The sequence below is a fragment of the Elephas maximus genome, chromosome 12 (assembly GCF_024166365.1).
Source record: "Elephas maximus indicus isolate mEleMax1 chromosome 12, mEleMax1 primary haplotype, whole genome shotgun sequence".
NCBI lineage: Eukaryota > Metazoa > Chordata > Mammalia > Proboscidea > Elephantidae > Elephas > Elephas maximus.
In genome coordinates, this window is record NC_064830.1 from 17501327 (window position 1) to 17507326 (window position 6000).

Here is a 6000-nt window from a genome sequence, read left to right on the forward strand (position 1 = left end):
CTCTGCCCTGCTCAGACAAGTGTAACAAAGCTCTTTAGCTCTGCTAATAAGTGTCCGTAGGTAATCTACTCCTTTAGGAAGCCTTAGCCCAAAGGCACTCAGCTCTCTTGCTCCATGGGCTGCACACCCATTGTAGCTGCCTCATTCCATGGGCAGGGAAGCCCATTGTGCCATCTTGCACTGGTCTCCTGGTTCTGCTGCTGCTGTTTCTCTGCCACTGGATTCTGCTGTACTTGCCACTACATCTCTTTATCTTGTGCCTTCTCCCATGTTACAGCTGTCTCTGCCTCCTGGGTCTAGGAGGTTCTCAACGCAGGGACCCAGAGTCCAAAGGACATGCTCTGCTCCTGGCTCTTCTTGACGGTAGTGAGGTCCCCTTCTGTGCTTCTGAGATTTGGCTCCCTGTAAGCCTAGCAGAATGGCAAAGTGGACCAATTCCCCCGTTAGTGTTCCATACACCTTATACGCATTATTAGTAGGCTGTCCAATCCCCTTGATGGGCCACAAGCACCTTATTTGCATAGTTCTACCCAATCAGTTTGTGGGAGTCACAAGATCACACATGGCAGGAAGGGCCATATTAAGTAATTTACTGCACCACAGTCTATCTCTCTCTAGCCAGACCACTCCGCATGAAACAAATGCAGAGAATACTGATATGTGTCATCTCTGGTCCATAGGGACACTACTTTGGAAGATTCACCACGGAGATGATAAGCTTTCCTAGGGAAGGGGCTGAGAAGTTGATGGAGACTGGCTACCTTGAGGGAAGAGGAGGTGTTCTAAAAGGAAAAGCCGATATCTGTGTCACACCAGACCACATGAAGACAGCTAAATGGCTGTGATCCCACACACAAAATGTGCAGATGGAACAGGGCAGGGGAGACCACAACAATGGCCAGAGCAACCCAGAAAAACACTGCAGCAGTAACCTGTGAGGCAGACAGGGCTGAGTCACAGCTCGAGACTGAACCCTGCTTGGAGCCAGGGAGGGTGTTGGGTCTGTAGTTGAGACATTAGAACCTTGAATATCCTTTCTATCAACCAAAACAAATAGGATACCCAGATAACCATGGCCCTGTATATTCAACACTGTAAAGCCATATCTACAAATATATCCCTGGTGGGGCAACAGTTATAATGCTCAGCCGCTAAACAAAAGATTGAAGCTTGGAGTCCACCCAGAGGTGCCTCAGAAGAAAGACATGGAAACCTACTTCTGACAAGTCAGCAATTGAAAATCCTTTGTACCACAGTTCTACTCTGACACACATAAAGTCACCGTGAGTCAGAACTGACATGATGAAAACTAGTTATAAATAAGCACATAGACTCTGAGACTAGGTTGTTTGGGTTCTAATCCTAGCTTTGCCACTAGTCTTGTTTGTAGTAGTTATGAGACCTTGGGCAAATTACTTAACTACTCTGTACTTCAGTTTCCTCATTTGAAAATGGAGCTAATAATAATACTTACCTAACAGTGTTGTCCTGAGGTATAAATGAGTTAAAATACACAAGTCACTTAGAATAGTTAGTCCTAGCATATAGTCAGTGCTATGTATATCACTATTATTGCTTTTTATTCTTATTATTTCTATGGTAATATAGAGTAAATAAGGAGCCCAGGTGCTAACTGAAAGGTTGGTGGTTTGAACCCATCTAGCAGCTCCTAGGGAGAAAGACCTAGCGATCTGCTCCCATAAAGTTTACAGCCTAGAAAACTTTATGGGGCCGTTCTATTCTGTCACGTGGGGTCACTATGAGTCGGAATTGACTGTACCCCACCCAACAACAACAATAGAGTATATAGCAAAGAAGACATATGCAAAATCAAATCTTAAAGTATATTAAAATACACTGTGAGACGGACAGAACACAATCACATAGTTAAAGATGGTCGCATTAAAAGAGTATGCACTGTCGTTGCATCCCATAGCCAAGTAGCAGAGGGCATATGCGGCGGGGGGGCGGGGGGTGTGAGCAGGGAGAGTGGATGGGTGTGTCTGCATTCCCTGGATAAAAATTTATAGCAAAATGCATAACAATCACTTTTTCTTATTAGATTACCTACCTGATACAGGGCTGATAATGACGAGTTGGCAAGAAAGGCTACGTGGAGTAAGCATAAGCAGAAAGCGCATGGGGTGGTAGTCCCAAAACCACCACTAAGTCCCCACGTGTGACCTTGTCAAGTCACTTCGCATCTCTAGGCCTTAGATTTCTTGTGTAAAATATGAGGAGAATTAAACTAATAAGGTCACAGAAGCATGACAAGAATATCAGCTTACAGCTCTGGAAATTATCTCCTCGGACCACTTCCCCCACTCAGCAGCTCTGAGAGGCAAGTAAGCCAACCCAATGAGCCCAGGCTTTACAGACCAGGGGCAAAGGCTCAGAAATGATTTGCCCAGGTTCCCATGAGAGGTGGCAGAGTTGGCCCATGAACTAAGGTCTTCTAACTCTTGGGGTCCAGAAAAATTACCAAAGTAAGTCTGAGGGAATGAATCCGAGAGAAGGGGCACACCGTGGAAATGGATGAGAGGCCCGGGGCTCTCTAACCCTTCTCAAACCGTTGGCCCTCAAAGGTTAACTGAAGTGACAAGGAAGGCAGAGACAGCACTTGAAGAATCTTTGATGTACAAAGTCTGGTTTGCTGGGGAGGGTGTGTGGGAATCAAGGGAGAAAGTGGCACTTTGGGGACTTCGTGCAATTATTTTCCAAGACTAACAGGATGCCACTTTCTTCAAACAAATCTGATGTCCTTGTGCCCTGTTGCCCTCGATTTAGATCAGTTTCAAAGCCAACTTTCTCCCAAGGTGATCGGGGCCTATGACTCTCTTTCGAAATTGTCCTTCAGAATGCCTTTGATGTCTTGGTCCTAGCTCCCTTGGGTATATTTTCCTTGGCTCGGTCAACTCTCAAGTATGTTTCGAAGTAGTTTCTTTTCAAAAGCAGCCTTTTTGTAGTTTCTCAGTAAACATTTCAGCATAAAGTTCTATGCGTTTATGTAAAAAGCTCACTTCAACTATCAGGCTGCTTCTGAGGCCAAAAGCAGTTCAGGATTTACATGATTGGTGCTCCCTGGAAACCCTGTAGAGCAGTTCTACCCTGTCCTATAGGGTCACTATGAGTCGGAACCGACTCAACTGCAAGGAGGAGGTTTTTTTTTTTAAGTGCTCTAATCTGGTTTTGCTTGCCTACCTCATCCTAACAGCAGAGTTAGGAACACATGTTAGGAAAGCAACACCATTCATTTACTCATTCGTTCATTCATTCCACAGACTCATAAGCCTCATCAAGGTACTTGAAGAATGAAAGAAAAGGCAGTCACAAACAGTACTTACGAGAAATGAATGCTATAAGAAAGGAACGTAGAACATGTGACCAAACCAAAACCCGTTGCCATCAACTCGATTCTGACTCATAGCGACCCTACAGTACAGAGTAGAACTGCCCCATGGGGTTTCTAAGAAGCGCCTGTTGAATTTGAACTGCTGGCCTTTTTGTTAGCAGCCGTAGTTCTTAATCACTACGTTACCAGGGTTTCCAGCACATGTTAGGAGGCCTCAAAAGAGGGAAAGGTAATTGGCAGAGGCTATTAGAAAGAGCTTCCAGATGGGGCCTTGTCTACAACGATTGCCAATTTCCTTGGTGTAAATATTCCCACTTAATAATAACCAATCAGAAGCTACCAATATGACATCGCTGAATGCAGAGTTGGGAAGAGATGTGCAGCAGCACGCCATTATACAGCCACCCACTGCACAAATACAATGGACGTAAATAACTTCGAGAGCATAGATAAAAGTAAAATGCAGTGAAAGAATTAAGAAGTGACGAATTTTAGTAATATCTTTATTTTTACTATAATTTATTTAATTGTACAATTTTATAATTTAATTTTTAATAATGACTATGTTTAATGATCAGCTCTCAAAATTTCTGAAAATTCAGCTCTCATGAGTTGGCATGAGCCAGCTCCAGCACATCAGTGGGTTATTCTCTCACATACATCTACAACCTTGGTTTAAACGAATATCATACATCTTTGCAGGAGTATTATTACGCTGTCCTTCTAACCAGTCTCCTTGCCTCAAAAGCTATAAATGGAAGATGGCGGAATAGACAGACGCTACCCTCGAGCCCTCTTTACAACAAAGACCTGAAAAAAAACAAGTATATTTGTGACAAGCTGAGAGCCCTGAGCATCAAAGGCAAGCTTAGACAACGAACTGAGGGGCATGGGAAGGAAGAGACCATTCAGAAGCAGAGAGGAGTTACCCGACCTGAATCACAGGGAGCCCTCAGGCACCATCCCAGAGTGGCGGCGGCTGTGGCGGCTGTGGCGGCAGTGGCGGGCTGGTCCTGGCGTTTGGCCACAGTTTCCTCAGGGAGAAGCAGCCAGCCACACAGCCCACTCACATCTCCAGAACCTGAGGAGAAGGGCGCTCTCGGCAAAAGCTAAGGACTTGCATATATTCTACCACGCCCCCTACCTCCACCCCCAAGCCAGCTTCAGCTGCTGAATCCCTGGGCCTGAGATAGACTCTGGTGAGCACCTGGAGCCCTCCTCCCGGCCTTGGGGAAGGAAAAAAATTCCATTTGGGGGGAATAGATAATTTGCCAGCTCCATTAACTGGGAGAGCTCAGAACAGAAGCGGCTCCTGTCCAGGCATAAACTGTCCATGGACCTTGAGCACCTTTCCATTCTGCATGGACCTTTGTGGGCCTATTTCAGAATAGGCCCTTGTGGGTAGACTCCAACCATTTCTGCTATGCGGTAGAGAGGTGGGTGTTTGACGTTTGACATTGCTTTGCCTATTAAACAAGGTCTTCACCTACCCACATCAGGGACCTAAGGACTGGTAGCTCCACTCAGGTCACCCAGGCACCCATGACAGGGGTCCAAAGATAACTGGTACCTCCCAGTCCTTACAACCAAAAACATTAGGTGCCCATGGTCCCTCTGCAGAGCCCACCCACCAGCACACTCTAGGGAACAGGTATGTGCTTTCCTCAGAGACAGCTGGGAGTCGGTTCTCAGCCCCCTGCCTTGTTCAGAGCGTGACCCCCTGCTGCAGTCAGATACCAGTACATACGCCAATCACCCCTGGCCCTCTAAGACTGTAGGACAGAGCCTGTACCACACACTTGATGATCAGCTACCTGGAAACCTGAGCTGAATTCATACAAGAAAACTGACTGAATGGAATCCTAGACTGATATACTTGATAACAGCTCTAGCCAGCTGGGGACAGGACACCAGAACTCCAAACGCAAAAATAATCAAGCTAGCTCACTCAAGCAACCCATAGGGGTATACCGAAACAAAACAAAGCAAGCAGCTACGACACAGTAAGCAAGCATAAACTAATACAATAGCTTATAGATGGCTCAGAGACAAGAGTCAATACCAAGTCACATAAAGAAACAGACCATGATCACCTCAACAGGCTCTCAGAACAAAGAATCCAGGGATCTTCTAGATGAAAGTACGTTCCTGGAATTACCAGATGCAGAATACAAAAGTTTAATATATAGAACCCTTCAAGACATCAGGAAGGAAATGAGGCAATATGCAGAACAAGCCAAGGAACACACAGATAAAGCAACTGAAGAAATTAGAAAGATTATTCAGGAACATAATGAAAACTTTAATAAACTGGAAAAATCCACAGACAGACAGCAATCAGAAATTCAGAAGATTAACAATAAAATTACAGAATTAGACAACTCAATAGGAAGTCAGAGGAGCAGAATTGAGCAAGTAGAAGCTAGAATTTCTGAACTCAAAGATAAATCACTTGGCACTAATATAGTTGAAGAAAAATCAGATAAGACAAAAAAAATGAAGAAACCTTAAGAATCATGTGGGACTCTATCAAGAGAAATAACCTATGAGTGATTGGAGTACCAGAACAGGGAGGGATAACAGAAAATTCAGAGAAAATTGTTGAAGATTTTATGGCAGAAAACTTCCCTGATATTGTGAAAGATGAG

General features: G+C 44.7%; 1 long non-coding RNA gene across 2 annotated transcripts in view; it reads right to left on the reverse strand.

Moving 5' to 3' along the window:
• LOC126086476 (uncharacterized) overlaps positions 1–5511 on the reverse strand; it is a 110463-nt gene extending 104952 nt beyond the window's left edge. The window contains exon 1 of one of the 2 annotated variants that reach the window (XR_007519539.1): positions 5437–5511. This is a non-coding gene — a long non-coding RNA (uncharacterized LOC126086476). The remainder of the gene's footprint in view (positions 1–5436) is intronic. The other variant, XR_007519538.1, reaches the window with a different exon arrangement.
• Between the last annotated feature and the right edge of the window lie 489 nt (positions 5512–6000).